Source organism: Hyaena hyaena, unplaced genomic scaffold, assembly GCF_003009895.1.
Source record: "Hyaena hyaena isolate Hyena2069 unplaced genomic scaffold, ASM300989v1 scaffold_852, whole genome shotgun sequence".
NCBI classification, from domain to species: domain Eukaryota; kingdom Metazoa; phylum Chordata; class Mammalia; order Carnivora; family Hyaenidae; genus Hyaena; species Hyaena hyaena.
In genome coordinates, this window is record NW_024081485.1 from 483,403 (window position 1) to 510,305 (window position 26,903).

The 26,903-nt window shown below is 42.3% G+C and overlaps 1 long non-coding RNA gene across 2 annotated transcripts in view; it reads right to left on the reverse strand.

The window, feature by feature from the left end:
* Positions 1 to 26,903, reverse strand: part of LOC120222240 — an 87,316-nt gene that overhangs the window by 49,710 nt on the left and 10,703 nt on the right. For both annotated transcript variants that reach the window (XR_005525994.1, XR_005525995.1), the window contains exon 2: positions 23,573 to 23,704. This is a non-coding gene — a long non-coding RNA (uncharacterized LOC120222240). The remainder of the gene's footprint in view (positions 1 to 23,572; positions 23,705 to 26,903) is intronic.

Sequence of the window (26,903 nt, forward strand, 5' to 3'; positions counted from 1 at the left end):
ATCCCCTCATTCCTACAGAAAGACCCTAGAAAAAGAGTATTCTCTCTTTCTTTAATTCAGAAGAATTAAATGTGGTTTCTAAGGCATTCATGTTTGAAGTACTGCACCAAATAGCAATTTCATCTAATCTAGACAGTGGTTTCAGACAGTTCTGATTGAAAAGAAAGGGAAAAGAGATTTCCAAACTGACGTGCTGTGGGCAGATGTTTTCTGCTTTTTAGAGTGGCAGGAATTCAAAGGAAGAGTGTGTAGGATTCTCTGGCTGCAGTAAAGGCTTCAATCTCAGAAGACTAGGACTATTCTCTGAAAAGCAAGCTGAGAGTGAACTTGTGGCCTGAAAGCCAGCCCCAGCTGGGTGTCACCCCTGTGCAGGGGGTGAGGGCACACACCTGGGCAGGCCAGGAGATCTGGAGAAGAATTAGCTGGGCCCTTCCCCCCACCCCCTTCCAGGGGGCTGTCCTGGGGCTTGTGGGATCAGGGCTGCTCCAGTCCACACCAGTCCCTCCATGACACTCTGACCGAGCCCATTTCTGTGACCTGGTTGGTAACTTGAGCAAATGAGAGAAAAAAAAGTGCTCCTCCCAGTTCTGTTTTTCAGCCCCCTAGTTTGTATTTTCTTTTCACTAGCATTTGTTTTCCATAATGTAATAAGCACCTGCATAGGTCAAACTTTGCTATCAATCTTGTGAGACCAGTCAGGGCCCCAGGACACTTGGGACTTCATTCTTCCTGGAGGGCCACGTGGATACTGGAGAAGGGGAGGAACTAAAAAGGGAAGGCTGCGTCCAATGGGACAGGGGTAGAATGCGTGGGATGCCCTAGAAGACCTAGGAAGTATCCCATGGTAAAACACAACCCCTCGCCCCACTGCTACCCAAGGCCCAGACTGAAGGCCTCTTTCCCCATAATGACAAAGTGGGAGGTAGCTAGCGCACAGGAAAAACACCAGCACTGCCCAGGATCTGAAAGCCCATCAGGAGAAAAGTATCACCTCCTCCTGCCTCATCATCAGGGAATAGCAAAACTCACCATGGACAGCCCAGAGCACAGACCCTTCTCTGCAGCTCAGCCAGAAACAGCGGGGTCCCTGTCTCTAACCATATGACAAGAAGTGAAGGGGTCTACCACAGAGGTTCCAGCCCGCTATATGTGGGCATCTCCAACACCACCTCCTGTTAATATTGTGGGCTTTTAGCTCCAGTTCTAAAACTGGATGGCCCCAAATTCAAATCTCAGCTCTTCTACTAACAAGCTAAGTGACCTTGAGCAAGTTGTCATTCAAAAACACCTAAGGGGAATTTTGAGGTTTGGAGCTGAGGGAATTAAGCCAAAGGTATAAACTTGAAAGTTTTCTGGAAGTAATTAAAGCTATGGCTTAGTTGAGATGGCCCGAAGAGAGGACAGAATGGTTAGAAGGCTCAAGACTGTCAGGGAAAATTATCAAAACCTTGGAAATGGACAAGAAAAGACTGGGCTCTATGTACTGTCTAGTAGACCCTCCAGGGATTATCTTATTTTGTGGAGCTGTACTGTACACTTTTGATCGCCTTTCTATTGGCAGGCTATTTTACAACCCTCTTAAGGGTAGAAGTTAATTTGAAGAAAACTGATAGCAATGCAAATGATTGTTGTCCATAGTACTGTGACGAATTTTGTCCCAAAAGAGATACACAATTGATTTTTACCCTGTAGAAGGATGACCCCAAGCATTACATTTTATTGTTCTATAGAATATTAACCATCTTGAATCCATTAGCAGATTCATTTTAGCATTCCTGAATATATATGCATGTGTTCTTCAAATTCTCCTTTGACCTGATTTTAACACCTTACTGGTTTCTTCATTAATTAATGATTACATAAAATCTTTGATGTGCTCTCTTACATTTGTGTGAGAGTCCTGGATTTCACCTTTTTGAAAATGATGCTTTCGCAGGACCAAGCCCTTGAGGAAAGCCAACAGATGGTGGAGGGCCATGACCTTGCAAAGGAGGGAAAGGAAACGCAGCCAACGAAGCAAGGAATGAAACAGGAGTGTCTGGGCACAAAAGTCAAGGTAAGACAAGTGTTCTGAAAACAGGGAGTGAGCAACAAAATCCAAGGGGCATTTAATTAATTTTCATCTTACATGACCACCCAACTGCATTCAACCCCCAGCCCTTCTTACTGCCTCTCTGCACCACTAGTCCCTCCTACAGATGTGAAGCAACCTTTTCTAAACCACACAAAGCACGGGATGTCTTGTTACTCCCTTCTCCTGGGACCAGAAGCCTTCTCGTCTAACATTTACATAACCAAGGGAGCCTACTCAAGCATTCTTTGTAGAGCGAGGAACATTTACTTCAAGGTGATTTTCTGTTCCCAACTTGACTGAATCCGTTGGCATAGAAGGAAGGAAGGAAGGAAGGAAGGAAGGAAGGAAGGAAGGAAGGAAGGAAGGAAGGAAGGAAGGAAGGAAGGAAAAGAAAAAAAGGAAAAAACCCTCAATTTAATCTACCCTCACACCTCTTTAAATAAAGTGTGTATATCCTACTCCACTAACATCCGTAAGGGTTGTCCCACCACATTAGCATCCTTAGAAGACAATCTGTTGGCAAATTTGATCCCTCCTTTCATTTCAACCACAGATGGGAGCACTGAAAAGAATTACGTGGCTGTGTCTGAACACATATAAGTTACCCAGCTGCTACTTCTTACATGACCTTTGGATCTCAATAAGCCCTAACTTCCCCCACGTTCCCCCTATCTTCCAGATAGATTGCATTTACCACAGTCACAATCTTCCCTGTCATTTTCCAACTCCAACAACCCATAGAAGGCAGGAGCAAGATGTAGAAAAATCACTGAAACCCAACCATTAGTTTTTAAAAAGCAACCAGCCCCGCATCCCCTCCCCCTCCATGTTCTCTAACCTTAAAAAAGCAAAAGCCACAGGGAGCAGCTTGAAGATGCTCTCATTTTTCTCATCCCCATGTGTCCAGATTGAAGGAAAATCCCCCAACCGCCAGCAGGCATCGTTACTTTTCATTTGTTAAGCACCCAATGGATGGATCAGCCTCTGGTATTGGGTGCTCTACTGTGCCACCTGCTATGATCTTTCCAGGTGTGCCCGCAAATGACACTTAGCTAACAAGCCTGAAGATTTTCCTGCTCATCAGAAGAGCAATTTAAGAAATTACCCATGTGTCTAGAACTCGAGGTGGCTGCAGTCACTGGCATCCCAAATGGTACCGCTTTTCAGCATTAACAATTTCTAAGGGAGGAAGAACCTGAAGCACAATAGATCTCTGTCTTCAGCGTCCACCTTCTCGCTTGCTTCCCAAAAGTAAGATGTCAAAGATGCCCTGGTGGTCATTTTCAAACTTTAGAGTTCTTGGTACCTACTACTTATGAGTGCAAGCCAGGGATACCTCTGGTAAATTCCAACAGTTCCCATTCTTGAACTTTACGAAATGTAGGGTAATTCTACTGAATAGCCACTAGATGGCAGGCTACAACCTCCTAAAACTTCTCCAACATTTCCAGTCTGCTGCCTGCAGGATTTGGGGGACACTGGAATGACAAGCTGTGGGCAGAGGCATCTCATCTCTTCCATTTATTAATATTCCCAGGCACAGCTTGAGAAGCTCTCACTTCACTTTAGGGAGCTGATTTGTTTGGGCATTCATTTGGTTTAAGAAGAATAATTCACTAATCATGTGTCAGGTGATGTGCTTTTTACATTTTAGCTCCTGTCTTTATAGGAAAAAATGTCTACCTGAAAGATTCACGACAAGAGGATGTGCATATGTGCAGAATATTCACCTGCATGTTAACAGAGCACCAGGGGTTTCAGGGAATAAAGAATTTACCCACTGGCAAAATAAATGTAGATCTATATCGCTGGAACACACATACACAAATCAGAATGAAAAATCCTATTAGCAATTTCCTGCAAATACCGTTTCAAGTTCCAGCCATAATTATAACACTCACTATCAATCCTACTTGTTCTTTCTGACTTTTAATGACTCAGTCACCTACTCAAAGATGAGAAAACAAAGGTACAAGAATTGGTGTTTTAAGGTGTCAGTCATAGCTTCAAAAAGCAGAAAAGAGAAAATCTGTTCCAACTTGTTTGGAAAGAATTATGTGCTTGGACCCATGGGGAATCTACCAGTTGGGGGGAGGGCTGCTGGGGAGGGAAGGCAGGGAACAGATGAGGACAGGGATCCACACTGGGGACAGTGGTTATACAAACAGAAATAATCTAGGTTCCCTTGGACAAAATGAGGAGGTAATTTAGTTGCAGCTGGATCAGGAAGATTTCAGAGCAATAAGAATCAGGTAAGGGCAGCAGAGACAGTTAATAGAGGACATTTTAGACTCACAATAAAGAGATAATTTCCTTAGGGCCTTAAAAATAACAATAGCTTCCAGAAGGTAGTTAGCATGCAGACTTGGAGATTACTTCTGCTCATTCTGTTCATAAAGACACACACACACGGGTCCATCCACAAGCGTCAGTAATTAGATTCCACCACTCTCTGTCCCAAGCAGTCTTGCACAGTGACCATTAACCCTCTGCCCCAGAGGTGGGAGAAGTGATCTGAGAACACTGTCTGCACAGGCCAGGGCTCATAATGACAGCAGCCATTACCCTTCCTCCAAGCGTGTGTCTGCCTCCAGGAGGGCCAGTGCACTTGGCACATTAAAGAGCATTTATAAACAGTAGGTTAGAAGAGCTCAGGGGAAGAAGAAGCATGTAATGAGTGATGGTTATTAATGACTATTATTATCCTTGTCCTGACTCAAGAACTATTCCTCCAAGAGTGTTTACTTAGCATGCAGGACTGGAACTGAGTCAAATATGAGGGGCTCTGAAACTCTGCTATTAATCTACCAATTTTTATAGAGAGAGGAGATTGCTTCATGGAGTTCTCTTTTTAAAAATTAATATATATAAATGAAAATTTTAGAGACCTCCCATGTTCCACGAGAAGAAAAACGGATCAATTCTCTGTGTGGTGAGTCACGTAATAGAGGGCATTAGGGCAGGTTTAACATGAATAAGGTATTGATTTCCCCTTGTTACTTGATTCAACTTTATTCCTTTTGGATTGCCAAAGGCCTCTGTGATGGCATAGGCTGCAGTCCAGAGGGCAATTGGGAGCTGTATTTTCTGGTCCTTTATTTATTCATTAAAGTTTCGCACTAACAACATCTGAGTGAAAGAGAGGATTCAGTTAAAGCCACAAGTATGCCTAATCCTTTCCACGTTTAATAAAGAGAGTAACCAGGTTACCATAGAGGCACCAAAAAAAAAGGTGGGGTGGGCAGGCCATTCTCAGTATGATTCATGCTACCTGGGGGTAGGGGCATTTGTTTATCTTTTTACTTGTCAAAATTTCATAATTCATTAATACAGTCCTGTTAATATTTTACATTATATGAAATGATTTTGAGGAAACAGTGACCATCTCCTTTTGCACACCTACCCCCTCTCCCAATCCATGCATTTCCTGTTGGTAACACTGTGAGTACTTAGATAATGTATCTATCCAGGATTTTCTGTGCATTTACATCTATAAACACATATGCAGTTTTGTTTCCACAGAAATGTAATCACACCATATGTATTGTTCTAGAATATGATGTCTTAGAGATCTTTCCATGTCAGAATAAAGAGCATTCCATCACACTTTTTAATAGCTGCAAGGTATTCCCTAATTTGGATACTGCTTCACTTACTCAATCTTCCCACTGATGGGCTTTCAGAATGTTTCCAATTTCTTTCTTTCTTTTTTTTTTTTTTTTTAATGTTTATCTTCAGAGAGAGAGCACAAGCAGGGTAGGGGCAGAAGAGAAGGAGAGGGAGAATCCCAAGCAGGCTCCACGTTGTCAGCACAGAGCCTGACATGGGGCTCAATCCCATGAACCCTCAGATCATGACCTGAGCCAAAATCAAGAGTCAGACATGTAACTGACCGAGCCACTCAGGGGCCCCAGAATGCTTCCAGTTTCTAGTCGCTGAGCAATGCTGCAGAGCTCACACACCTTGGCCTCACAGAAGGTCCCCTGACACACGGGTAGCCAGATGAGGGGCAAAGTGGTTAGGCAAGGTCTGGGATGGCAGAGGTATGTCCTGGGGCCACCACCTCCCTGCCTAGGGAGGGAGCCCATGGCCCTGGAGATAGGCTCAGTACAACGTCTGAAAGGTACCACCATCCCTGCCTGAAACCACCTCACCCTATGTTGCTCAGACAGGTGTACATAAGGCTGAAAATGAGCTGGCAGAACTGGCTCAGCCTTCAGTTAAGATGAGGATAGTGAAGCTGAGTAAAGTGGATGGATCCAAAGATCTGAAACCAGAAAGGATGTGAGGAGCAAACATGTCAGCAATAGACACAGAGTATTTAAAGTCAACCCAACAAAGACACAGAGAGACATATCAGCAGAATCCAGAGAAGACAGACACCTCTGCCCCGGGCCACAGCCTAGAGAGAAGGGCAGGAGAGAAAAATCTGAATTTCCTGTGTCTTTATTCAAATGAGACTTTATTCAAAATCAGCTGAAGTTTCCCAAATTTGCTTGAATTGACAAGATCAAGTTTACCACCATCACTGAAAAAGATTTGAGTGTTATGTTAGTTTGCTAGGGCTGCTGTAACAAAGCACCACAAACTGAATGGCTAAAACAGCAGAAATTTACTCTCTGACAATTCTTTAAATCCTTAACACTGAAGTCCTAGATCAAGATCTTAACATGATTGCTCCTTCTGAGGGTCCAGAGAAAAACTGCTCCATGCCTCTCCCTAGCTTCTGGTGATTTGCTGGCAATCTTTGGTCTTCCATGGCTTATCAAAGCATCACTTTGACCTCTGCCTCTTTCTTCACATGGTGTTCTCCCTATGTGTATGTCTGTATCCAAACTTCCCCTTGGTGAAGGACACTTATCATATTGGATTAGAGCCATGCCTGATGAGCACACTTGAACTTGATGACCTCTCTAAAGACCCCATCTCCAATAAGGTCATATTCTTAGGTACTGGAAGTTACAACTCCAACATATCTTTCTGAGGGGGACAAAATTCAACTCATAACAAGTGTTAAGTTAAAGAGAAACAAAGTTCTACTTTTGCTCACTTGAATCATTTGATTGAAAGGCGAACCCCCAAAACTGTTTCACTTGCAGCAAGAAATAGGAGAACTAAGGGAGATGTCTGTCCTTGAAGATGCTTGATCTATAACTTAGAAAATGTTTTCTCACAAGTCTGTCTCTAAATTTAGCAGAATTTACAGACAATACCCTGAGAATCCATGGTCTCACCTCTGCAGAAGAAGTGACCCTCGAGTCTCTGGAAAAGACCCCACTGGCCACCAAGTCTACCAGGGAATCAGCCCTAGGAGGAAGCAGGTGAAGTTACCCTGTGGTGGGTCCTAGAATGCACCAGAAGAGATACCTAAGACCAACCAGGGGGCCTTCCTAGGTCATCGAAGCAGAGCATAGACCCCTAAGAGCAGGAAGCAGGAGAGAAGCCAGGAGGCTCAGGCAATGGTTCCCTTCGGCATGCCGGCTTCCCAAGACCTTTCTCATGATTCACTTAACTGTTCACCCCAGGAAGAACCAGAGAGTGGTCTCAGGAGGTGGGCTTTAGGCATGAGCCCCAAGCGGTGGTCCAGGAGTCCATGCCAGCATTTTGAATGGTCAACTAGAAAGCAGGCAGGATTTATCCCAGACTCAGAAACTTGTCAGAAGCCAATTCACTCTCAACTAGTTAATACCTGAAGTGAGGTTAGCAACTCGGCAGCAGCAAGCATTATGTGGAGCTTCTGGCCCTGCCATTCTCTTTTGACAGTTTCTATTAAGACATCCTGTTAGGGAGTTGGTTATGGAGCTTTGTTGGAGACCGTTGTTTTCTCGTATATGTCAGAGGTTGACTGCTCTTTGTGGAGGGGAGGTTGGGGAGAGGGGTTGCCGGCACAGCACCGGGTGTGACTGCCAGAGACTGCAGCATGGCATTGTACCTGAGAGGGAGCTTGAAAAACCTCTGTGACAAAAGCAACAAAAAACCCAGAGACACACCACAGGGAGTTGGTGAGTGGCTCACACCTAACTGATAGATTGGATTTATTCCAAAAAGCACAAATTGCATATCATGTGTATCACAGGCTGGAAGTGCTGGAAAAGCAGACTCAAAGGATGGCTGATGAAATGCGGTAAATAAATACCCAGCTCCCTCACTCCGGCTGGAAGAGCCCTTGATATCTTTTGTGTGCTGGCTGTAGAGTTCCCCAGGAGCATAAACTCCAGTCGCCCACCTGGGTGCTTATAACACCCCTTTGCTGGTTGCCTCCTCCCTTCCCCCTTCCTCTATGGGTGTTTCCTGGCATCACTTCCCAAATATATTCCTGGTCCCCAAATCCTTGTCTCAGGAAAGACCCAATTAGGACAAACACTTGCTCAGCTGGATTGTTCCTATTTCACCAAGATTAAACCAAGGTCTGAACACGGATTTGCTAAGAAACCTACCCTGTTCAGCACAGTGTGGGCTGAAGGGACATGGCATGCTAGCAGAAGACAACCTCTGGGACAGCAGCAAGTGAGAACCGTGGTCGAAGGTGTGGAGAATAGTAGATGTGACTGAAAAGGACAGGGTGGCTTGTGGGGGAGCTCTTTTTCTCTTCCTATGTCTGCAGCACATCTTAAAATAAGAACTTGCACCCTCTCCCAGTCTTTTCCATTTTCTTTATCACCCATCTACTGATACAGGAAAGTGTCCTGAGCACATGACTAGCTCTCACTGTCCCTCTTTTGGATCCAGCCTGTCCTAGGACTGGACAATGACTTAAAAGTCTACCTTTACCCTTGGTGGAATCTAGCTGCCCTGGCTGTGATGGGGCCATATGTTCAATTCAGACAAGACTATGAAGTCCATGTCATCCTGACATCCAAGCCCCATCCTCCTGGGGCTGGAATAAGGCAGGTGCAACTGAGCCTTGTGGACTCCTATGCCTAGTTCTCAACTGGTTCAAAATCCAGAGGGCAGACGACATGAGTAATTGGCACTTTAAATACCAACAGTTACCAAATATGCTATGCTTATGATGGAACAGCATAACCTTGCTTTGTTAGCAGAAGGAGTGTTTCACTGGTTCATTTTGTGGGCAAAAGGTCAGATGGTTGACCTGGGAACAAATTGGCAGCAGCAGGTGGCAGAAGTCACACAGCCCAACTCCAGCTGCAAACATCTGGTTTCATTCTGACTCATTTGATGAAGACTAGTTCTCTTTACCTCCTCAAACCAGCTGCTCTGGAAAACAGATCTGCCTGATTAGTGGCAAAGAAAAGACTCATGTCCTTAGTCAAGTCACTTCACCTCTCAGGGCCACAAAGAACTGCCCACTTTTCTCCTGCCTTCTTCCCAAGTTTCACATTGCTCTATCTCCTTGAACAAATATGTTTTCCTCTGCCAGATCTTTGCCTCCCCCTTGGTCCTGTGCTACAGCCAGACTCCAAGGTGTCTTATACCAAACCCATCTCCAGTGACACCGGGAATCCTAATACCTCTTTCAGCTTTAGGACTCCTTGGTTCTATGTGCCCAGAATCCCCCATACATGGAACTTCCTAACAGTTCAATTCCCCCAGCCTGGGAATCACTGTCCCACCCTACTTGGAAGTTATGTAACTAACCGTAAATAATTCTCTGAGAATCCACTGCAGAGGTAAAACCTCAAGACTCCAAGGAAAACCCCACTGGCCGCCAGCTCCACTGGAGATGAGACCCTACGAGGCAACAGGGTAAGGTATCTTGCACTGCAAAGAACAGAGAGCCATGCACTGTGTCACCCAGAGAGGCAGAGGAAAAGGTGGAGGCAGGCCCATGTTTCCCAGATAGACTCTACTTCTGGACTTAGTAGAAATTCATTTCTATGAGAATATGGGGTAAAGAGGATGTTCCATCACAGGAAGATCATGTGAAACAACTATTTCTAAGCCCCAGGCACTGACCTACATAACCCAAGTGAGGCTGACTGTATTAACACCAAGGAAGCTAGACAGTCGTGGGGAGTTCACTGTAATAGGATTTTATCAGAAAAATGTTCTCCCTCCTCCTGTGACTCTCTATAACCGGACACTCCAGAAAGGCCACCAGGCTTTCCACCAGGGCAGACCATGAGGGAGGGCCTAAACCAGAGCAGAAAGATCAGAATAATTGGAGCAATTCTGAGCTAGGAGAAAGGACACCAACCAATTGCCCTTCCTCTGTGAAACTAGCACAATTCAAATTCAACACAGCAGATGTTTCACCTCCAAAGTAAAGATCTGAAGTATCATTTTTGTTCTTCAGTCCAAATGCCCTTTCATAGTGATGTCCCTCTGGCCCAGGATCTTTGACTCTTCTGCTACACTTTCTACCAGGTAGGGCATTGAAACTCAGTTCTATACTTAGAGTATCATTCTGTGCCTCAAATGTAGTTATTTGGGCTCATATCTCAGCTCTGACAAGTGGTGAGAATCCAGGCCTGGGAGTAAGGAACCCTGGGTTTGGTCTCAGCACTGAAAAGCTACAGATCAAGGGAAAATCTTTCACCTGTTCTAAATCCCACTTTCCTGCTTTAGAAAATAGATGGATAAACCAAGAAATCTCTAAGGTTTCTTCCATCTCCTAAAATATCTCTACTTTTATTCAATTTAAAGGTACACAATGGTTTCATTGCTTGTATAGGCCATATTCAGGAAGGGGGTAAGAGAGGCAGATGGGTGAGAATAACACCTTTTCAAGACACCATTAAAAAGTAATTTATATTTCAAGACTCCTATTCTGTCTTTTTGGAAAGCCTGAAAGAAATTCCTTCTTTTATCCGGTTGCCAGACAACCTTTCTTTGAAGCTTTCATTTCTCTTTTTTTTAAAGAAATATAAATCTGGCTTTGGATACCTGGTTAGGAGTGAAAGCTGACGTTAGGTGTCCCTCAGCAAGAACATGAATTATGGTTGCCTACCAGTAGTGTGGCTGAAATTGAAGGAATTTAAGGAGAATGCTTTAAGGCAGCTGATGAAACTAAAAACGGCTCGTAGATACTGGAGGCTCCAAAAAGTTATTAAAAAGATTGATAATTAAATAGTATATTGTATTTAGTGATTCTCTACTTTGCAAAAATGTCTTCCCAAGTAGTATTTTATCTTCATATTAGCTTTTTGAGGAAGAAGGATAGATAGACCCTTTTTAACTGATGAGCAACTACACCCAAAAGAATAAATGACTTACCTCAATTTTCCTGTCTAACTAATGACAGAGCCCAGGTTTCCAGCTGCTAGCTTGGCACTTGACTTCTGGGTAAGTATCTACAGAAGACAAAGAAAGCCTATTCTCCTCAATCAGCTTCCCTCAGACCAGCAGCCCAAGCAGGGCCAAGACCGAGAAAAATGAGAAAACAACAGGTAGGTCAGGCAGTGAAACTCTAGGGAGGAAAATCCAGGGTTATGTTTGTAGGGAGCAAGAAGAATCACACTTCTCTTATCTCAAGTCCCCACCCAGCCCCTTGTCAGGAATCAGTACAGTGTTTTAGAAGGAAACAGAAAGAAAAAGATTCTAAAATTAAGGTACAGCCACACTTAACATAGCCAATTGTTTTGTTTCAGGTGTCTAGCATCACCCTGCCAGTCTGCAGAAATAAAGACCACTTGTCATATTGTAATGCATTTGTTTATTTGCCTACCTTCCTATTAGACTGTAAATCCACTGAAGGCACAGACTGATGAATCATTCAATTAAGTTTAAATTGGCAGTTAGAAACTACATCTCCTTAATCTGTAAGGTTATGTGCCTGATATATTTGGCCAAGAATGCTGGAAGCTTAAAAGCACTGAAATGAAAGTCTGGAGGTAGTGGTCTAAATATTGCGTACCTACTAGAGTTAGAGACTCATTCTTTCACTTAGTTGTGGCAACTAAAATCGTAGTGAAAAATTCTCAAGAGACTTTCTCTGCCAAGACCAACTGTTGTAAAGATCAATTGCCAGTTTTGTTTACCATCATAAGATTAAGAGTGGGGACTTTAGAAGATCAGGGTTATATTATTGTATTATTATAATAACTAGTGTTACTCCTAAGTGGTATTGGTATCATGTAGATTCCTTCCAAATACAGTAGCTATCACTGTATCTTAAGTAAATAAATTAACAAATAAAGAATTCATTGGTCATGAAAATTTTAAGGAAATGTTATGTAACTCATCATAAAAGATATGTAAAAGGTGATGAACAAGCATAGTAAACCACTTGCTATCAAGGATTTAAGTGGCTTGATGCTTTAAAATGTAAATCATGAGTTGTACCTCACACAAACTTTAAAAATGAGAAAATATTTTATAAAGACAAATAATTATACAATAAATGGTATTAAAAGTCAGGGAGGGGAAACAATGAATGAACGCTGGAAGGAGCGGGGGAGAGCTTCTGCTCTCACCCAGAGCAGAAGCAGAAGAAGCCATCGTAGCAGTTTCCTATGGTATCTAGAGCACCAAGCCTAATCCCTCCATACCTGGAGCTTGCATCACTATTCAAGAATGTTTGCAAACAGTTCATGCCTTTGATAGGAAATTTTTCCGGGTACCCATCATCCTTTTGGTTCTTGATTCAGACTCAGCATCAGCAAGCCACACCAGAAGCAGAAGTGAGGGGACGCCGGGAGGGCAGGAAGTAAAGGCAAGTATCCAGCTTTTCCTGAATAACACTCTTGCTTCCAGGTCCGCAGCAGGTGAGGCAGTCCATTTGCCTGTCATTTCTTATTCCTCATGTTCTCCAGCATCTATATAACATCTGGTCCCTGGTTTGCACTTTACATGCATTTTTTAATTGACTACCATTGTTGTCTCTTAGCTTGGTTTCCTTAAACACCTTTCTTCTCCCATTCTAACCGCACAAATATGAGCTTTGGAGACCTTCATTAACTTGAATGTTGACCTCACTAATAGTGGCATAACCCAGGTCTACAAGCATTGATTCAATCTCTTTTTCTATTATACCACATAACCCTCTCTTAAAAACCCACAAAAGTTCTGTGTGGCTTAACACATCAAATTTAGATGTTTCATCTGCTCAGTATTCTCACTCAAATGCCTCCTATCTCCCTATCTTTTCCCCCCATTCACAGAAGGTTCTCTTTGCTAATCAGGCGTTCCTGCTGGTTGTCAGCCATCTTGCCTTCTCAGAAGTCCTTGGCCAGGATTTAAAGTATTTCCCTGTCTCTTTCTACAAATTCATATCGCTTTTCCTTCCTTGGAAACGTGTATCAGACCTCTCCTCTTCCAGAAAGCCCACCGAAACTAGTACTACTTCACTCCATTCCACTCTGACTAAGCCCCCATCAGCATTCCAGCCACACTTATATTCTCTTTATGGTTCATACTGGCTGACACATAGCAGGCACTGAATAAAAAGTTGTTGAGTAAATGAATAGATTCTATTGATTCAGCCTCTGAGCCATCTCTCAGATGTGTCCCTTCCTCTCTATTCCCACTGTCACAGCCCTGCGTATGGCTCTCACCATTGTTCCCAGGGACCATCAAAATAGTCTCCTGAGAGCTTCCTCTCCCTTCCCTTCTCCCTCTATTCAAACCTCACAGTGCCATCTGGATAAACTTTCTGAAAACAATCTGATCACATCTCCTATTCTTGGTCCTATTCTGTTCACATCTCCAAAGCCTTGGGGATAAAATCAAAAGATCTCAGCAATACTTTCAAGGCTCTGCACAACCAAGTGTCAAATAATTCCTCTGGTCTCCATTACTTTCCACTATTGACATGTCCATGTTTGAGTTAACCCTTCAGCAAGGGGGTGTACATCTTGTTGGTGCTACCACTTGTTCTGGAGGCATCCTCCCCTCTTCTCTACCTGACAATCTTTTGCTTATATTTTGGAGCCTATCACAGATGTCAGCACCATAGCCTGGATGGCTGCTCCACCCAACCTTGGGACTCACCCTGCTCTCCTCTGGATCCTCACCAACTTTGTGTGGGGATGAGGTGGGGAGGGGCAGGGCACACTGAGCATAATGCACTATAATTGCTAGTTTGTGAGCCTCTTGAAAGCAGGACCAAATGTCCCTATTTTTTGTATCCACAGCCCCTTTAGAGAGAGCTTAGCTCCTAGGATGCTCTTAGTATTGTTAATAAATGAACAAAGCATTTTATTCACACCACGTTAATTTGCATTCGCTTGGAACCAGACTCTTTTAGAGCTGAAAGGGATATTAGAAAATATCTCTTCTAACCTGCTTATTTTTCACACGAAGAAACTTCAGCCTATAAGGATTTAATGACTTGCCTAAGATCATGAAGAAGCAGTAAGGGGCATAGACTCTGCTCCCCTACAGGTGATTTATACCATCTTCTGCTTATTGTACATATGAAGTCATGATGCCAAAAGACAAAGTGTCCCTAGTGGGCAGAAAGCATGTTTTTTCTTTTGCATTTTCAGGAGGGCTATCCACCCTCATTTGAATTCAACAAATGTGACTGAATGACATTTACAGACATGAAGCTCTGCTTCACAATTGTGCAATTACCCCTTGCTATCATCTTGAAGCACATTTTAGTGAATCTATTAAGTTGGCTTGAAATTTTAAAAATTCCTCAGATCTTTGGGGCACCTGTGTGGCTCACTCTATTAAGCATCCTCCTCCTGATTTTAGCCCACATCTTGATCTCACAGTCATGGGATTGAGCCAGGTCAGGCTACAAGCTTAATGTGGAGCCTGCTTGGGATTCTCTCTCTTTCTCCCTCTCTCTCTCTCTCTCTCTGTCTCTCTGCCCCTAATCTGCTCATACTTTCTCTCTCTCTCAAAATAAATAAACATAAAAAAAAAATAAAAATTCTTCAGATCCATCAAAATTCTTCAAAACCCCTCTTAAGATGATGCATATTACAATATTTAAGTTAAATAATTATGGATATTGACTTCCTCTAATACTCAAGATCAAATTACAAAGTTCCCAGTTTATGCAATTAATCTAGACAAACACCAATGTCCAGCTCTTCCACTCAGATGTCTTTCTCACAATAAGATGCTGAGGACAATTTTCACTTCTCAGATGGGAAAAGATGATAATAGTGATGATTATAGTAATAACAGATGTGAAAAACCAAAGGAAATGACATTGTCAGTCAATGGGAAACTAGGACACTCAGATCCTTCTATCTTTTCAATATTCTACTATACTCTAACACAAAAAGAAATGCTCTGTTTCAGAAAAAAAATTAGATGAATTCATACTTTACTCTTTTCAGCTATGGAAGGCAATGTGCCCTCTGAATTCATCACTACCTCCTATCTGTTGACACTATCAGTCATGAATCTGTAGCCTTCTAACAACAGCGAGAAAACGGCTTAAAATGGTCTAAGAAATTTGTGTAAGTAAATATACAACAAAGATTTTTCAATCATTTGCCATAGAAAGGGAACTGCCCACGTTAGAGAGATTTAGCAGCTTTTAACAGTACATTCGTGCACTAATGTATGCACAGCCTGTAAGCGAGGCGGTTATCTTTACGCTCTTACTAATACACTCCATCTCCACTCCTTTGTCCTGCCTACAGTTAAAACAGGCTTCAATAGTCACATTACTGTCATTTTGTGCTATCTCAAAGTTAAATCATAATGAGCTTTGAGACTGTTAGTTGTTTCTCTCTTGTTTCTGCAGAAGTGCAGGCTCCTTTTCCATTTTGGAGGATCTAAGCCTCCAGGTTTCTATGATTGCCTCTCACGCCTTCTCTCTTCTTTTATTCTCTTCCCTTCTTTGGCTCAAAAAGCAAACTCATTACCAAACCAAATGCATAAGCCTCCCACACAGAATCTGGAGGAGAAAGACATCCCATTTAATTCAGAGGAGCCATTTCCGAGGCTAACCATGGTCTGCGGCTTCACTGGCATACAGGACAGGGCAAGTATAACCTGACCGAATACAGGACTGTCTATTTACTGACCCGGAAAAGCAGCTACTTTTCCCATGGCATACCCCAATCCCAAATAGTTTACAATTTAAAAATTAAAATTATAATAATAACAACAGTAATAATAACAAACACTTATATAAGCATTCCTATGTGCCAGGTACTCATCAAAGCACTTAACATGTATTATCTCACTTAATCCTCACAATCCTGTGAGGAAGATGCCCTCATTACCTTTGTTTTATAGAAGAGTAAAGTGAGGCTCAGAAAGGCCAGTAACTTACCCAAGGTCACACAGCTAGAGGGCATCAGATGCAGATGCAGCCTTATATGCTCTGGCTGTGAGTTTCTGCTCTTCACCACTATGCTATGCTGCCTCAACTTATAGGATGAGTGTATCCATTAATAAGATTCCTCTCACCAAAAGTGTCATAGAATCCATTTGGAAACCCAGAATTTTATAATAGAGAGAGTAAAAGTAACAAGAACCAGAAAAGAATAAGAAAGGTAACAAGAAACATTTATTGAGGGCTTACCATGTGTCAGATACGGGTGTTATTATTATTATTTCTCATCTTGGGGGTTATGTAGTAACCCAAAATCACAGAACTAGTAACTGTCAGTCAGTAACTGAACTCATGCACCCTGACTCCCAAGTCATCTCGGTCTATTTCTCCATCTTACTTCCACAAATGTAAGGAACATGAGGCACAGAGGGGTGTGGTATGTTGTGCGATATAATAACCTGATCTATTTTCAGAGGTAGTCTTTGAAAAGCTCACACCAAACTCCAGGTCTTCTGATCTCAGCCATGCGCTTCTCACGGTAGCTGCCCCTCCTATGTTCCTTTCCAGTGGATGCTACCCCTCATCATAGAAGTCCAAGTTCGACACTTTTAAAATCACTCCTAGTTCATCTGTGATGCTCAGCACCCTGCAGGCAATGTGTCGTTATGGCCCACTGAGTCTGCCACCGAATGCTTCTTGAATCTATACCTTTGCCTATGGGATAAAGTCTACCTGCTTCCTAGAGCTACCTAAGGCCCTTCACCATCTTATCTCAACCTTCTTTGCCAGTATCTCAGCACCACTGCACTGATCCCCACACACATACACACATACACTGTGCATTGCTCTGTAGTCACGCTAAGCCACATGAAAGTCATGCTTCTTCACACCAATAGCTCTTGCAAACACTGTTCTCTTTGCAGGCAATAGCATTTCCCAAACTCTCCATTTTGTAAACTTCTATAAAACCTTTAAAGCCTTCTTTGTGGAGCCAGGCAGAATCCATCTCTGTTTCTTTGGTACTCCTATGTCATTTTGATAGTATTTATCAGTCTGTGTTGTCATGTGATATCAAACTATAAAATCTGCGAGGGTGAGAATTTTGTCTTCAATGCCTTTGGGTCTCTAGCACCTTGTACCCTGCTGCTTCATACTAATGATTCAAAAACAGAAATTTGAATTAAACTGAACCTCTCTCACTCAATAGCTAACACTATAGGTCTAGCTCCTTGCTACCAGTTAGGCTCTATGTGACTAGTATTTGAAATAATATTTTAAATGAATCTCCTTTGTGTTTGGTAATAATTTGCAATAATGTGGAACTTACTTTCCTTTCTCACCTAACCAGTAAAACTACAGTCAACTCTACCAGTCTTCTAAAATTTGTGGGAGCTCAGACATATGAAAAATTTTGCAACCAGGTATTATTTATTTAGGCATGGAGATACTATATTAAGGTAATTGTACCCTCTTGGTATAAAACAGACAATCCATGAAAAATCAGAGTCCTATTGAATAGTATAAAGAAAAATATGTAAAATTCTTTTTCAAAAGTTATAATGGAAATACAGATACAGTTTGAAAGTTTAAATTGGCCTTGGAATTCCAAATAAATACATAACTAAAAAACCAGGATGTATTTCCTTATCAGTTTACAGAAGGTAAATAGCAAAAGGAGTTGACAGTGTTTCACATTTAGAGATGCTAAGGCCCTACACGTGTTTTTAGTTCATTTTTCTTCTCAATTCTGGGTGACAAGATCATATAGCTACCTATTCATTTTATTTCATTTCATTTCATTTATTTTTAAAATTTTTTAACATGTATTTATTTTTGAGAGACAGAGAGAGACCAAGCCCAAGCAGGGGAGGGGCAAAGAAAGAGGGGGACACAGAACTCGAAGCAGGCTCCAGGCTCTAGGCTGTCAGCACAGAGCCCACATAGGGCTCCATCTAGGACCGTGGGATCACAACCTGAACCAAAATCAAAACTCAGATGATCAGCCAACTAAGCCACCGCGGTGCCCCCTACTATTCATTTTAAGGATAAAGAGAATAAAGCATAGAGGGTTAAATGATTTGCTAAAATTACCCAAGCTACTGATAGTAAAACAGTAGTAATCATTTATATTCTTTAAGTTTTTTATGTTTATTTATTATGAGAAAGAGAGAGAGAGACAATGCACAAGCCAGGGAAGGGCAGGGAGAGAGGGAGACACAGAATCCAAAGCAGGCTCCAGGCTCCAAGCTGTCCATACAGAGCCCAACATGGGGCTTGAACACATGAGCTGTGAGATCATGACCTGAGCCAAAGTCAAAAGTTTAAGTGATGGAGCCACCCAGGTGCCCCTGTAGTAATCATTTATTAGGGCTGACTGTGTGACAGACAAAATGCTAAGCATTTATTTGAATTATCTCAGCCCTCATATCAGTACCACAAAGTAGGTGCTATCTATTTCCTCAACTGTGCTATCCTTTTTTTTTTTTCTTTACATTTTAACAACTCTAAAATGGGTGAATTTTGCGATCACTGTTGTGTCACAGTTTGATTAGCAGCAATTTTTCTTTCTTAGTTGTACATAAAAGAATGATGACATCCTAGATCTCAGAAAATGCAGTTTGAGCCCCATTTCTGTAGGTGAGGAACTTAAAGCTCAGAGAAGGACCTTGTCCAAGATCAAACAGCTAGTGAGTGGCAGGGTCAGAATTTGAACCCAGACAGTTTAACATTAAACTCACACAATGATGCTCAACTATCCGCAGTACCACCTTGACAGGTAATGTGCACTCCCAGAATCTGACGTGCCAGTGTGGTAATGGATGCTATACATCGACCCGAGGAGGCAGCAGTCTCTTTGGTTGCCAGGGCCACTGGGAAGAATGATGTATGATAAGTGAATGAAAAATCAAGTTTCCCGTAACAAGTAGCCTTTGATTTCTCTGGGGGTCCTTCAGCGATACAAAGCATCTATCAGTAGGAAAGTCCTGTGGGAAATGCTCATTCTTCCTAGAAGCTGAAGTTGGGTTGCAACATCTCCCAGGAGGAGCCACGGGGTCATCATCCCCCCATTCTGCATCTCCCTCTTACACAGGCAGCCAAGTGAGAACTCACCTCTGATTAGATCATCACCTGCTGTGAACTTATTCTATTTCCTAACATAAAGCCTGATTCTTCTTTAAATTGTGAAAACCCTTCTTAGACCATAATTAAGTTTCCATTATTGGTTATATTTTAAAAAACAAAATTGACAAGGCTTAAACTTGAGAATAACAAAATAGATATGTATTTTTCATTAATGGGAATTAGAATGAAGTCGTATGCAGGAATTGGAATGTGTCAGCTGCTGAGAGAGAGAGAGGCAGTTGATTTGGACAGCAGTGTGACTAATTAGGTTTTCTTTTGTGAAGGAATTAGTTTGTATTGATTCATTTATGTCTGATGTAACTCAGTAGTCATCTCCCTGCTGGGGAGAAGCCTGCCTGGACTAGTAAGTGATAAGAAGGTGGCAGAGCAGCTCCACTCTTCTGGGCTATGTGTACCTCTCAGCTGAACCAACTGTGCAGGGCCAGGATGACCAGGTCACTCCAGTGGGTGTCCATTCCCTGCTTTGACACAGGCCAATGCTGTAAACTATCCCTGCTGGCTGGATATGGAAGTCCTAACACTAGCTTGCCCTGAAAAACCACAAGAGAGAGCTCAGAGTCTAAGCTGTAGAGAGCTTATGCTTTTCTGATTCAATAAACCAAACCAAACAGGGACCCGCCCTATTTCTCATGCAGGAAAAAGCTCACTCCCCCTCTGTATTGAGGCCTTTCCTATCATTTCCATCTCAGGTGGGATAATCTCTCTAGTGAACTTGGCACTAGAGTTAATGGATCAAAAAAACAAAACAAAACAAAACAACCATGCAGGCAAAGCATCAAGGGCAACTTTTAGCATGGATAGTACTTTTCAGAAAGTACTACAATCTTCAGATGTGGTTTTGTAACTAATTAGCTACAGATGCTTGGTCAAGTGACTGAACCTCTCTGGGCCTGTGTTTCTTTATTTGTGAAATTCCCTTTACAAAATGACACCAGTAAATTTAAAGGCAGTCCTAAGAGGAAAGTACATTGCACTCCAGGCCTATTTCAAGAAATTAGAAAAAGTGCAAGTATTATCCCTAAAGGCCATTCAGAATCATTTCTCCCAAGAGACTAATAGTTTGCATTAAGTTATCCACATTCTTTTGCTCAGAAACTTGTCTTCAGTACACACCAATATCAATACATAGCAGTCTGAATTTCTACAGTCATAAAAAACCTTTATGTAAAAAAAAAAAAAAAAAAAGTGGGGTGCCTGAGTTGTCCAGTGGGTTAAACGTCTGACTTTGGCTCAGGTCACACTCTCATGGTTTGTGAGTTTGAGAGCCCCACACCGGGCTCCACATTGACAGCTTGGAGCCTGCTCTATCACCCTCTCTCTCTGCACCTCTGCCACTCATGTTCACTCTCTCTCACTTTCTCTCAAAAAATAAATAAACGTTTTAAAAAGGAAGTTTGGAGAAATTAGGTAAAGTCACATGTAAGTAGTGGAAGTAAGGTCAGTCAAGCCAGGTGCCCCAATCCCAGACTCACCTCATAGCCTGGAGGCAATGGACTTGGGAGGGAGGGGCTCCTGAAATAGTGAATCGCCCAGGACAGAAGGATGGAAACCAGGTTTGGGCATCCCAGGGATTTGTGGAGAAATGAGGAGACTTTTAGAGAAACTGCCAGACACAGAAAGTATAAACTTTCTAGTGCCAGAGCATGTGCTAGACCAGGGGCAGTTTAAGGAAGCTGTCCCGGGAATGGAATGTCCGGAAGGCCAACCCTAGGTAACCAGAATGGCAGAGCATAGGAAAGGCTCTCAATTCAGGTTCAAGTGAGCACCAAAAAAACCAAATTCATGCCATTCAGGGGCAGTCTTAGGACTCAAACAGAAAGGGCTTTGTCATCTCATTGACCACCACTTTTGGCCATTGTAATTTCAAATAAGTAAAGATCTGTTCTTTGGTTGCAAACAACATAAACTTATTCGAGCTAATTTGAACAATAAAAAAGAAATTTGGGGGAGCGCATGGGCAAATCCACAAGGGCAAATCCACAAAGTTAATGAAAAGCTGAACCTTAGACATAAGAACAGCCAGGGCAATCTCAATAGCAAGACTATTGGACAGTGACCTCAGGTCACTCCTGCAACCACTTCCTGTCCTTGGGTCAATCTGCTAAAGGTTTAAATTCCTGAATAAAGTATCTGATTGGCCTACTTTTGCAAGTGCTATGTGCACACATGCACAAGTGCACACAGGCACGCACATGTGAAGAGAGGGAACCGATTTTAATTGAAAGTCTCAGCAAGAGTTGTTTGCGGTGTGGGAGGAGTCATAATTACCAGCAGAAGAATGGGTCCAGAGCAGGCAGAAACAGTGGATGTCCACTGAAGACTCCCAGACCAGGAGTTCTGCAACAAGACTAAGGGAGCAGATGCCTTTCCAGGAGCTATCTGGAAAGTTTACAGGAGTTACAGGTTACTCAGAGCTGAAGAGAAACCCATGCAAGCAAGTGCTCAGGAAGGAGAGAGGCTCATGAATCAGACATTCAGAACAGGACTGATAGGTATCAAGCCTGGACAGTGTGACAAAATTTCACCTCAGCCAAAATCATCTTAAATATTCTTTGCTTTGGTGGGGTCCATCCAGAACCTGGGTTAGCCAGCCTGGTGCCTCCAGAGAGAGAAACACAGTGAATATGAGCTGTTTTAGGAGTTAGGTAATTGAAAATAATAGCAAGCCTTGCCAATGATAAGATAAAAAGCTAAACAATTAGTTCTGCCCTTGGGGGGTAGGTGGGCCCACAGCCAAACAGGACAGGAAGTATCTCTGGGAGTCTCTTTTGTGCCCCAAAGCACAGTAACAGATTCAAACACACACACACACACACACACACACACACACACACACACACACACCCGCACCAAGGGTAAAACCAGGGAATAGATGCTGTTGCCTTCAGTCTCTCCCTACCTCTCTTCAAGGATATAGTTTAGTGTCTTTGGCTTTCAAACTGTCCTCCATGCTTCTTTTATCTATTAATAAATTCATGCACAATGTGGTACACTTTTGCATTTTTAAACCGATTATCTTTTAGTCCAACTATGGAATAAAATATATTAAAACATTATGAAAAGAGCACTTTATGTGTTATCAGTAGACTTAGGTTCATGAATCTAGGCTGAGCACACATTAAGTTGGTCTCATTTTCACTCCCCATTACCAAAGGCAATGTGCAGGGCAAGGAATACTGTTTGCTCATCTTTCCCTCTCCTGGGCCATTCTCCTCCCTTAGCAGCTGGTCCTAAGTTGCTCTACCTTACAACTAAATCGCATCCATCTTTCATATCTGGCCCAAGTGAAGGCAGTGAGGCATGAAGGAAAGGATCAAAATGCCCCAGTTCAGACTCCAGCTCTACCAGTGGTGAACTGGAAAGCCTTAGACAAATTACTTTACATCTCTGATGTTCTGTTTTATGATCTGTAAAATGGAGGTAATCATACATCTCTTTCAAGACCATGAAATAGTTGATGTAGAAAGAAGTGCCCACAGTAGGCACCTGATAGCTATTATCATTACCTCTTCCATAAAGCCTTCCCTGACCAACCCTTTTCAGAGCAAATTCTCATTTTTCTCCATACCTTTGATGCAAATTCCCTGTACCATTCAGATAGTCATCACGTGCTCTGAGATGCTAAAATGTTATCTTTCTTCTAACACCTATATCAAAAAGGTGCCCAGTGTAGTCTTTTATTTTTAAGTTTATTTATTTATTTTGAGAAAAAGAGGGCACGAGTGGGGGAGGGGCAGAGAGAGGGGTAGACAGAGAATCCCAAGCAGGTTCCATGCTGTCAGCATGAAGCTTGACTCAGGGAGCTCGAACTCACGAACCCTGAGATCATGACCTAAGCTGAAATCAAGAGTCAGACACTTAACCCACTGAGCCAACCAGGGCCCCTCCCCAACGTACCCTTTAAAAATAACAACCAAAAAAAAAACCCAGAAAACAAAACAAAACCCACCTTCTTTGACAGTGTATGATCTCGTGCACTCCTTTTCCAGGAAATGTCCTACTAACTCAACTCCCCATCATCAAGTCCTATGACTTAGCAGCATGAGTAAGATGTTCAAAAGAAGACTATTTTGAGTAAGAAGTTTATAACTATACCCAAATATATCCAAATCTGTGCTCATTTTCCTTCCCAACTTAACCCAGAAATGTTTTTCATGCAGATATGCTTAATTTCTGAACCTCAGAACAAGCCCTTATTTCCTTACCCTTAGAGTTAGTCACTTCTCTGTTCCTGCTATTAATCCTATCTGCACCATCCACAGCCTTGCAGTCTTGTGTCCTGGTTGTTCACGTCATCCTCTGTTTCTCAGTTGTGCCCAGCGTCAGGATGTGTTAACCTAGAAAAAACACAGACGTGGGTGGATGTAAGTAAGACCCAGGCTTTATTAGAAACTCTGCCCACTCCTCCCCTTTCACACCTCCCCAGGCACCATAGCCCTCTGAGGAGTTACTGAATTTGGGTCTCATGTCATTCAATTTCTTTTTTTTAAATTTCTTTTTATTTTTATTTATTTCTAAGAGACAGTGTGAGCAGGGGAGGGTCAGAGAGAGAGGGAGTCACAGACTGAAGCAGGCTCCAGGCTCTGAGCTGGCAGTCAGCACAGAGCCCAACGCGGGGCTCGGACCCATGAACCGCAGATCGTGACCTAAGTGAAAGTAGGACGCTTAACCGACTGAGCCACCCAGGCGCCCCACGTGTCATTCAATTTCATCAAAAGTCCAGCACGGCTGCTTCATCTGAGTAAAAGTGCAGAGAGCGAGGAAGTTTAGAGCCCTAATATCAATTCAGTAAGCTCAAACCAGAGACACAATCTGGCTTTAGTGGAAGAGATAAAAGGGCATGGTTGATGGCTTCCCTGGGTGGGAGAGAAATGAAGTCTGAAGGCTGTTTTTGCTGAGTGTGCTCGTTGTCAGGTGTCTGCAAACAAATCCCTAAAAATTGAGCAAGATCAAAGGACTCGTCAAAGACCCATTCATCAAAGCTGGAACTCCACGTAGTCTGTTACAAACCACGTCTTCTATCCACTCACAAGAGAATCTGCGCAGGAGAGAGCCTTCAGCCCTGCTTATTGGTGTAAATCAAACAATACCAGAAATGGGGAAGGGAGAAAAAGATAAATGCCAGGAAAATCAAGGTCTCTAAAAGTTTTATGGCCTTTTGAGAGACTCAAGAAAATCTCTACCTCCTTATTCCTTCTTTTCCTAGCAAGGCTCTTGCTAGCACCAAAAACAGATTTATAGTTCTTACTATTTGTAAGACGTAACACATTGAATGCCAGCAATGATAATGTACAATGTACAACTAAATCCAAACACTGTTCTGTGGGCTGACATTCAGAAGAGATAAACCACTGAAATATCAATGAGAAAAAAAGACAGAAAATGGCCCTCAGGAACAAGTAAATGTGAGTGTATTTACAGACTTTTTTTACTTTCCCCACCACGCTGTGGGAGAGTATGAGCTCTGCACCCAAGAGAGTGCCTTGCTTGGAGGGGCAGGCACTCCAAGAATTAGAAGAATTGCACTTTGCTTTAGCTACTTTTGAATGCTGGGTGTAAACAGACAGAGTTTGCCCTGGACACAGATGATAAACAGATAGGCAGAAAGGAAATGCCCAAGGCTACATCTATTCATGAGTAAGGACAAAACCATGAATGGCAGACAAACTTGCAAAGCAGAATGCTGCCTTGAAGGATCAGGTTGGATACAGACTCAGAGCAGATTCAGTATTGCAATTAAAGTTCATAGCTTTTTCCACATTGTCTCCAAGGCCAACTGCCAAGTGGAAAGGAACAATAGACGAAATGTTTCTATGTTTCTCCCCTAAAAGATCTTGGTGAGACAACAGATGATGACTTTTATAGACTCAAGGTTATGAGCCCAGATGTATTTTCCAGTTAAAACAGACAGAAAAATAGAAATCAGTTTTGGACCTTGCCAAGCATTGCGATGCCATTGCCAGACAAGTCTTGTCTTAATTTTAAAAGCATTTGAGAAATGGGATGCTTCTTCTACAGTGTGGTTTCCTAGTATTTTTCTACAACAAAACCAAATGTTGCAGAATTTGAAAGAACCAAAAATCATACAGTCCAATTAAGGTTTCAAGTGAGAACTGTGTTCTCTCAAATGAAGTCTTTTCATGAGGAACCAGGATCCTCATCTCTTATAATATTTGGGGCTTGGCTACTATTATCCTTATTCTTCCACGTGGTTTCTGACCCTTTTCCAGGAAGTAACAGCTGAATACAAAATTAGGATGGGGGGGCAGTCACACCTGGAAGACTGTTCCGGGGGTAGTCCCTCCAGGAAATAAATCCACACACTTCAGTGACAACAGTGGGAAATGTTCTCAACAGGCTCGCTACACAGCCGCCATTGGGGTAGGGTGGGGGTTGTCACTATCTTTCAGAAACAGCTTTTACTTTGGTTTCTTAAGAAAATAGTACATGCCCTTTCTGCTTCCCACTGAGAGTGAATTACTCTTGCCTGCGCTCAAGCAGAGAGAGGCTGACTGGGCTGGGAGCACTCAGCTACAGCCTATTAAACTGAAGTTGCCTTTAAAGTTGGTTAATGACAAGAAAAACTGTGTTTCCATCTATCTATATATCCAAGCTCAGACATGGGAGAAGAAACTTTGTGTGGAAAAATGCCTTCATTTTACAAATTTGAATGTTCCTGACTTAACATCTAAAAACTCTAAAAATAAAAACATCTTGAAAATTATTAAATCTATATTCTATGAGAATTCAAATGCATGCCTGCTTGCTCCCACACCCACAAACAAAACGACTTTCCTGAAGGTCAAAACTCCACACAGTATAGTTAGGCAAAGAAGGCAACATACCTTTTCTCCCTCCCTCTATCATCATCATCAGTGGTTAGCATTTACACGGCACTGTGCTCTTGGCTGTTTTTCATAAGCATTCCTATCAGCTGGCCCTCAGCAGTAACCTTCCTTTAGAAGTCAGGTCAGAGAATGCTAGTTTGCAAATGAGAAACAGAAGCCAAAGTATTTGCCCAGCATGTCAGATCAGGAAACAATGTCTGAGTATATACATTTAAAACTGAAAATAAATTATATAGCCATCATATTCCCAATCCCAGGTGTTAATCACCTAGGGTCATTGATTCCAAAAAATTTTTCAGGCCAAATTTGTAGCAATTTTATTACTCGATTTCTGATATCTTTCTCTTTATTCTTTATTGCAATCAGCTTTAGGTACTTCTAAGACAAACTTTCTGATATAAAATAACATTAACATAAAGACTACTTACTTGGAATTACCCTCCTATCTCTCAGTCTTACAAAGCCTGGTTTTGTTCTTTATTTGTTTTAATAATCAAAGGCTATACCCATAATTGTCCAAGTCAACTGACCTAATTACTGCTGTCGTATGCTTGACCATTGTTTTAAGTATGTTAAATAACTAAGAGTTGGCGATTGTATATGTCCCTGTCACCGTTTTAAAAGACAAAGGCACAGTTTCAACTTTCAATAATTTCTTCTTAGCTTTTAATGGAAAGTAGAAATGGTG